This window comes from Triticum urartu, chromosome 1A (genome assembly GCF_056163025.1).
Source record: "Triticum urartu cultivar PI428250 chromosome 1A, HENAU_Tu73, whole genome shotgun sequence".
In the NCBI taxonomy this organism is placed as follows: Eukaryota; Viridiplantae; Streptophyta; class Magnoliopsida; order Poales; family Poaceae; genus Triticum; species Triticum urartu.
The window spans coordinates 192,418,536-192,424,366 of record NC_141873.1 but is presented as its reverse complement, the minus strand read 5'-3'; the positions used below and the strand labels follow the sequence as shown (position 1 = coordinate 192,424,366).

The window sequence follows — 5,831 nt, the reverse complement described above, 5'->3', positions numbered from 1 at the left end:
TTTATTTCGGAGTTTTTTGTAGTTTTTATTTGAATTAGGAAAAATGCGTGTTTTTCAAAATTGCATTTAGGGCCCAAATAAATGTTCACTTTGTCGGGCTTGATTTTAGAAGCCCGGGAAAATTTATTTCGGGATTTTTGGAGTCCGTTTAGTATTTCTTTTTATTTTTCTTCTGAGCAAAAAAAAACGCAACCGTCTTTGGGCCGTACTCGGCTAGGACTCTGCCGGCCGGGGGGCTTTATAAGTCGCGCCTCGGGCCCGAGCCAGTCCACCACCAGCCGCCGCCCGAACCCTAACCCTAGCCGCCAGCCGCCGCCGCCGCCCCGCCGCCGATCCGCCGGAGCCGCGCGTCGCCCGAGGTTCGCTGCACCTCGAAATCCGTGCCGTTTTTATTAAAAAAAAATCCGTTTGCCATTTTTCTTTTTCGTCAGATTTTTGCGCGGTTATTTTCTGATCGCGATTGGTGATCCGAATTTCGTTTTAGTTTTTCTTTTCGCTCGTTTATCGGAATCAGGCGATTCAAGCGCCTAGAGTTTCGTCTCGAAACCCTCTATCCGAATAATCAACTTAAACAAGTTTTTGCTACTGTAAAATTTGACTTAGCTTCAGATTACTAGAACGAAGTTGTTTTCTTTCGCCGTTTGACTTTCTTTGCTTCGTTCGATTTGATTCCTTTTGTCAACCGGAGTTCTTAAGTTGAACCTTCTGGTTAGATCTCTTATTTGAGTTTTACCTGTGCATTAGATGAGTACTTATTGTATGCTTGTCTGTTTGCCTGCGATAGAGTACCCAGAGTGCGCCGCCTGTTACTTCGAATCGTTAGGTTTCGCGGATCATCAGCAAGGCAAGTAACACTTTGATCATACCTTTTCTACAACCCAGTTTTTTTGCATTAGATCAATCTTCACACATTGCATGATCAGGATCAAATTAAACTGTGGGATGGGAAGTAGATGAGGTAGTACCTATTACCTGTTTATTATCAAACCTTTGGGAGTTACTTCTACGTTTGCTTATTATGCCATGCTATGCTAGTAGACGTGGATTGGGTGAGTGAAATCCATGACAGATGTGAGATTGATAATTAATGGTTTATCTAAGGTGGCAACTTAAATACACATCTGGGTGGATTGAGGCACCTGGGTATTTCAGGACATGCCTATTTTCTTTTCGACCGCCACCTAGGATCAAAGGGATCATGAGATTTTTCAAACTAGAAACTTCCGTGTGCAGCCACAAGCCATTATGGGCTCTGGCATAGTTGATTAAGTCGTGCGAACTCTTACAGGGTAGACTAGCAGATGTAGGGGAAAGTAGGTGTACCGGTCTATCCATCGTAAGGTGCTAACGCTTCTGAAAGACTGTGTCTCGGTCATCCATTTCTCAAACACCATGTAGTGCGAGAAATCCAACGGAGGCGATCGAGTCTTGTGGGGAAAAGTGCGCAAACCTTTGCAGAGTGTAACAAACTAATCATGATTAGCCGTGTCCCCGGTTATGGACATCTTGAGTATCTAGTATCTGGATTATCATGTGAATCTCAACATGTTACTCTAAAATTAATGTTGTTGGGTTAATGATGATGCTTAATTGGGATTGAGAATGCTGTCAACCATTCTCAATGTTTAACAACCACCATGATAGTAATAAAATTTATTCCTTTTGAAGTAGGGAAAAATTGGCTTTATGCAAAACTGTAACCATAGAGCTTTCCACCAGCCAAATATGCATATAGTATAGCTGTTGCATTCCATTACTCTCTATGTGTTACCTTGCCAGCATATTCCATGTGCTGACCCGTTTTTGGGCTGCAATGTTAATGTTGCAGACTTTTCGGACGATGATTAAAGATTTTTTAGGTCGTGGTTCTATACACAGTGATGCCATTGGAGTTGATGGACTCACTTATCTTCCAAGCCTTCAGCTGTTATCGTAATTAGATGGCCTTAAGCCATATTTATTGTAATAAGTTCTCTTTTGAAACACTCGATGTAATAAGTGTGTGATTGCAACTCTGCTATAATTCCTCCGAGTACCGTGTGGTGTCAGCATTACTGATCCAGGGATGACACCGGAGCACAGAGATCAGACTGTTTGAGATCTGGTCGTTACAATGCTACTGGTATGGCTTATCAGTAGCGTTGGTTTCTTTTAAGCATGCTATTAGTAAATATCCTCGATCGTGCCCCGCAGACAAGTGATGTTAGTAGCGAAACATAGTCGTAGCGCGGGTCACGTAATGCGCTACAACTAGCCCAGCACATCGAGACAACCAACCCAGCCCAGCGAACAGCCTCCATCGTTCCCTTATTTTCTCCTCTGCCTCCCACGAACCCTCGCCGCCTCCACCAACGCCGGGCGATTCCGGCTACTTCCGGCGGCCCTCGCCGAAGCGCAGCACACCCACGAGCTCTCCTCGCGACGGTTCTTCCTTCCCTCTGGCAAAATCTGCTCCTCGCGGCAGCAAGCGCTCGCGCACGACCCCTCCTCGTGGCTAGGGTTTCGGCTGCGTCCAACTCCGGCGCGGTGAGATCTCATCTTCCCTCAATTCATTCCCTCTCCTCTCCCCTTCTTCCTTCTCTCCCTGCCCTTTTTTCCCTTCTGTTCCACTACTTTCCTTCCTCCGTGCAATACTGCTCGCAACCTGTTTGTGTTTATGCCTAGCAGCCTTTTTTTCCTTCTGTTCCACTACGTTCCTTCCTCCGTGCACAACCTGTTTGTGCTTATGCAAAGGTGAAATATTGAATGGTTATGAAGTTGTGATAAAATGATTTAAATAGAAAGAGTTTTAAAACAGAGGAAAGGTGGAAAGGGCCTGGTATGCTTTTTCAGAGCAGAAATATACAATTAGACTTGTTGAGCACTATTACTCCAATCAATTAGACATGGATGTCTTTCTGTATCGGCTTCTGTCTTCATTACAGAGTTCAGCTCATTAGCAAATAATAACATTTAGTTGGACACAGCTCGTGCAAGGACACTATATTTAGTTGAAGTTCCTTGATGTGCGAGATGCAAAGATTTTACAACAATTCGAAAGAATTACTGCTGTAAAAAAATCAGGCAGCTCTATTTGTATTCGTTGGGAGGAGTAATTTCACTGCATTCACATACTGGAGAGTAAAATAATGAAAAGCTTCCTTGAGTGATGACCGATGAAAAGATTTTAGTACATAAAAAAATGACAAAACTAGCTTTAGGACGAGCAGCAGGTTTGCTAACATTTGATCTCTGTTGTGCGTTGCAGGTTTGCTACTTAATTCTCAAAAAAATCATGCGTTTGTATCACCATCCTATGGAACCACGAAGCCGGATCCAATGATTTTAGAGAACATTTACTATGTTTATGGATCACTACATGTGATCTGCTAGAACAAGGTGAGATCCTTTTTCAGTAACCATTTCATTTGAAGAGACATCATGCTTTTCCGAATATAACTGAACATCTAAAGCAACCGACTCCAGGGTCTGCTAAGGTTCTATTTTAATCATACGATGAGCAAGGGGTCCGCAACATAGTCACATAATTACAAATCTGAAGCACCATTTAGTTTGTTGGCTAGTAGATGAATCAGAACTAGGCACTTTTATCTGTTGCGAATAATTTAAATATATTTTTAGTGATCTTGTGTGCATTTATAAAAAATCTTAAGGTGGTCATGATTAGGCTGACCAATAGGCTTTTCTTCTATGTGAACAGAAGAAGGAAGATGGTACCTATAGAACCAACGTAATCAATTCTTTATGTACAATTATAGAAATAAAACAGAATAGATATAAGAAGTTTTTGCACTTGACAAATCTATATGCATTCTTATATAATTATTCTCTACACTTTTCATAGCTACCGAAGCACTAGAACTGCTCTCTTTGATGGCATTGAAGAAAGTGGAATACGAGCACCGGCTTATTCTTCACATGAGATAGATGAACATGAGAATGAGCGAGCTATGGATCGATTGTAGAGATAGAGTCAGCATTCTCAAGAGGGTTAGTGCCACATAATGATTGAATATCCGAATGCTCCATCTTTGTTTTATGTAAAGAGTTGGTGTTTTCACATATTGATTGTGCTTGTTTATATTCTAAAAAAAATTGATTGTGCATGTTTATCTTTTAACTGTATCGCTTAGCTAAGATCATAAGAAGATATTTGTAGTTGTACGTTTTCTAAAAATGATACCTTTTCCTCGCAAAACGAAGAGATGATCAACTTTAGGAATTGCAACTTTATCCATGGTAACCATGTGCATTACTGGACCATTTAGTTTGAATAGCTAGTGAGGAATTAAGCATGTATTTTTGGCATGAGCCCCTTTAAATTGCTAGATGAGAAGGAATCTTAACTTAATGAGCGTGAATTGTAATATATTATTTGGTTGAACTGATGCAATTTGCTGATGCCCTCTTGCTTGCTTGCTTGCGAATGACCTGGGAATTATTTCTACTTGGTGCACAGCCTTTACTTGTTGCAATTTGCCTCAAAAGCTTGTATTCAGAATCTATAACAAGATTTCGTACTTCCTTGGAATTCCTTATCTCCTTTTACTTGTGGTCATGCCTAGCAATATCTTGGTTCATTGTTTAATTCCAGGATTTGTGAGTTCCTAGTAGGGAACACATGGACACGAAGCTGCGGCGGTGACGATGATGATATCAACATGGGGCTGCAGCGGCGACGATGACGACGACGAGATCGACATCGTCACGGGGCTGCGGTGGCGACGACGACGACGGCACCCTCACGGTGATGCGGCGGCGGCGATGATGACGACATCAACACCATCAAACACGGGCTTGTGGAGGCGCCAGCCACGATGACCTATAGGCGTGGTGTATATTGTATATATATATAAATATGTATGTATTAATTATCTATAGTAGATGTGTATGATTGACTGTATGCATAAAATGTGCGTATTATAAAATGCATGTATGTGAGTACTATGAAATGTATGTCTACACTGGAATAGGTAGATTTTTATATTTTTTAAATCTTAATTAGTTACTAGTAGTGTGGGTGTATCATAGAAGCGCTACTACTATCATCCTTTACCAGTAGCGGTTGTTTCAAAACAAGCGCTACTGCTATCATCATTTACCAGTAGCGCGGGGTAAAAACGCGCTACTGCTAAAAAATAGCTGTAGCACCGTAGCAGTAGCGCGGGTACCCGCGCTACTGGTATGCAAAAACCCCACGCTACTGGTAGTGTTTTTCCTAGTAGTGTGGTGTCGTTGGAGGTGTAGGAACGTCCATGGGGATGATTATGGGATGCTCCGCATCATCTCCCCTCCCTTGGGGAAGATCTGACCTCTGATCGAAATCCTGATCACCATGGTTGGGCGAGAGATCTTTGACGTTGAAGATGTCGCTCACGGAGTACTTGTCGCGTGGGATGTCGATCTTGTAGGCATTCTTGTTGTAGCGTTCGAGCACCTTGAAAGGTCCATCCGCTCGTGGCCGAAGTTTGGACTTGTGTTCGTTGGGGAAGCGCTCCTTGCGTTCGTTGGGTGCTTGTTGATTTTGCACTTGGTCGCAAGTCGTTGTACTTGGCACTCGATGGTTTGCCTTGTATCTTCATGCACCTTCTTGAGATGGTTCACGCGTGCACTTGCGTCCATATTGATGCGCTTTTGTAGTGGGAAAGGGAGAATGTCCAACGGGGACAAAGGGTTGAATCCGTAGACGACCTTGAAGGGGGACTTGCCGGTTGTTGAGTGTCTTGCACGGTTGTAGGCGAAATCGGCGATAGGTAGACACTCCTCACACTCCTTGATGTTATTCTTGATGAGTACTCGAAGTAGAGCGGAGAGTGTGCGGTTGTTCACCT

At 42.8% G+C, this 5,831-nt stretch overlaps 1 long non-coding RNA gene across 1 annotated transcript; it reads left to right on the top strand.

The window, feature by feature from the left end:
- The first annotated feature begins 2,248 nt into the window (after positions 1-2,248).
- Positions 2,249-4,995, top strand: LOC125524983 (uncharacterized). Its single transcript, XR_007291106.2, has 4 exons — positions 2,249-2,526; positions 3,248-3,378; positions 3,845-3,990; positions 4,595-4,995. It is a non-coding gene; the product is annotated as an uncharacterized LOC125524983 (long non-coding RNA).
- Positions 4,996-5,831: the final 836 nt, after the last annotated feature.